We start from the raw sequence: 2,500 nt of genomic DNA, 5'->3' as shown, positions 1-2,500 counted from the left end.
TTATGCTAGTACGGGTAGTCAACGGTGTTTTGAGTGTGGGGATGTTGGTCATAAGCGACATGCTTGCCCGAAAAGGGAGAAGGCAGAGGGAGGGCGCAGGTGGTCCTCGTAACGCCTGGGCCCACTGATGTAGGGAGAGGTGGGCCGACAGCGGTAGAGCAGCCACAAGCACCTGCTGCTGAGGAACAAGTTATCCATGTTGAGGACACGGAGTTGCAACTTGTGTTAGAGGGAAATGTTATGCAGCAGAAACATTTTGTTGTAGAAAGCAAGGATAGATCTGAAGAGCCAGTTCCTCAGACTGGTGAGGAGGTGCCCAGTACGAGTGCTGGGGTACAGGAGGGGTTCATATGGAGCTAGTCTCCCAGGTAGTGGAGGAGATGCCCACTATGAGTAACGGGGTACAGGAGGGGGTTCATGTGGAGCTAGACTCCCAGGTAGTGGAGGAGATGCCCACTACTAGTAATAGGGTACAGGTGGGGCTAGTCTCCCAGGTAGTGGAGGAGATGCCCACTACTAGTAATAGGGTTCAGGTGGGGCTAGTCTCCCAGGTAGTGGAGGAGATGCCCACTACTAGTAATAGGGTTCAGGTGGGGCTAGTCTCTCAGGTAGTGGAGGAGATGCCCATTACGACTAATAGGGTTCAGGTGGGGCTAGTCTCCCAGGTAGTGGAGGAGATGCCCACTACTAGTAATAGGGTTCAGGTGGGGCTAGTCTCCCAGGTAGTGGAGGAGATGCCCACTATTAGTAATGGGGTTCAGGTAGAGCTAGTCTCCCAGGTAGTGGAGGAGATGCCCACTACTAGTAATAGGGTTCAGGTAGAGCTAGTCTCCCAGGTGGTGGAGGAGATGCCCACTACTAGTAATAGGGTTCAGGTGGGGCTAGTCTCCCAGGTAGTGGAGGAGATGCCTGGTACGAGTGATGGGCTGCAAGTGGGGAGTGATGAAAGGGATGTGTTAGAAGTGAGTCAGGGGTCTGTGGCCTCAGTTGAGGAGGAGCAGGATATGGATATCTCTATTGGTATGATAGCAGCTGGTGACGACTCAATTTATGATCTAGAGGAGGTAAATAGGTTTTTGGATCAGACTTTTGGGAAATCTGTCAAATTGGCAGAATATTTTGATGTTGATAAGTTTGTGAGGTCAGCTGTGATGTTACAGAAGACGGTGGGGTTAGACCAGTTAAGTGAGAAGAAGCGGTTTCGCTTGAGGAAATTTGTTACTGCTGTTACAGCAGCAAAAGGTGCTGGGAAACGTGGTCAGGGTAAGAGAAAATTTAAACAATGATGTTGATCATGCTTCATAGGGTGTCTTCTTTCTCTTTGGTTTCTCTGTGGTTTCTTCTGCTTTTCCTTTCTATTTTCTATATGGAGGTACTAAGGGTAGGTTCTCTCAATATTAATGGTGGAAGGGACAGGAATAAGAGGGCTTGGGTATTAGAAATAATAAAACAGAAAAGGCTTAATGTAGTTTTTCTACAGGAGACACATAGTGATGAGGAAAATAAGGTTGACTGGGGTATGTGGTGGGAGGGGCAGCATATACTCAGTCATGGTACTAATTTCAGTGCTGGGGTGGCAATCTTGTTTTCTTCAGGCTTAGGGGTGACTGTGGTATCTACAACAGAGATTGTCAAGGGACGGGTTTTATTGGTCAAGGCGGAGGTTATGGGGTTTTTGTTTGTTTTTTTGAATGTTTATGCTCCTAATGAGGGTACAGAGCGTATTGCTGTATTTGATAGAATAAAGGAAACTTTAAGACAGTGTGACCCAGAGGGTTGTATGGTTTTAGGGGGGGACTGGAACTGTACAGTGGATTTTACTGTTGATCGCACCGCTGAAGAACCTCACCTGCGGTCAGCCACTTGCCTGTCTGGTCTACTAACTGAGTTTGAGCTTTCTGATGTGTGGAGAGTCAGGAATGCAAAAGTTAGGCAGTACACATGGCTAAAAATCAATGAAGGTCGTGTCAGTGCAGCAAGGTTAGACAGGTTGTATGTATCTGATCAATACTGTAGTAGGGTTGGAAGGTGTGACATTACTCCTGTGGGTTTCTCTGATCACCATTTTGTTACTGTTGATATTCATTTGTCCTGTCCACGAAGGTCATCACCTTACTGGTATTTTAATGTTAAATTGTTACATGATGTCATGTTTTGTGAAAGGTTTTTGTTGTTTTGGGAAAAATGGAGGGTTACAAAAGGAAATTTTGAGTCCTTGAGACAATGGTGGGAGGTTGGGAAGGCCCAAATACGATTATTTTGTCAACAGTATACTGCTCTGTCTCGAATTGAAGTCAAAGAGACTATCAAGGCCCTTGAACAGGACATCAAATTTATTGAATTGAAGCTGCTCACTCAGAATGACCCTGGATTAGTCATGAATTTACAGGACAAGAGACATGAACTGAGATTGTTTCTGCATGAAAGAGTGAAGGGTGCCTTGATTAGGTCTCGTTTCGCTTCCCTCAAGGATATGGATGCTCCTAGCGCTTTCTTTTTT

Source organism: Salmo salar, chromosome ssa11 (assembly GCF_905237065.1).
Source record: "Salmo salar chromosome ssa11, Ssal_v3.1, whole genome shotgun sequence".
Lineage (NCBI taxonomy): Eukaryota > Metazoa > Chordata > Actinopteri > Salmoniformes > Salmonidae > Salmo > Salmo salar.
Note: the sequence above shows the minus strand (reverse complement) of the source record.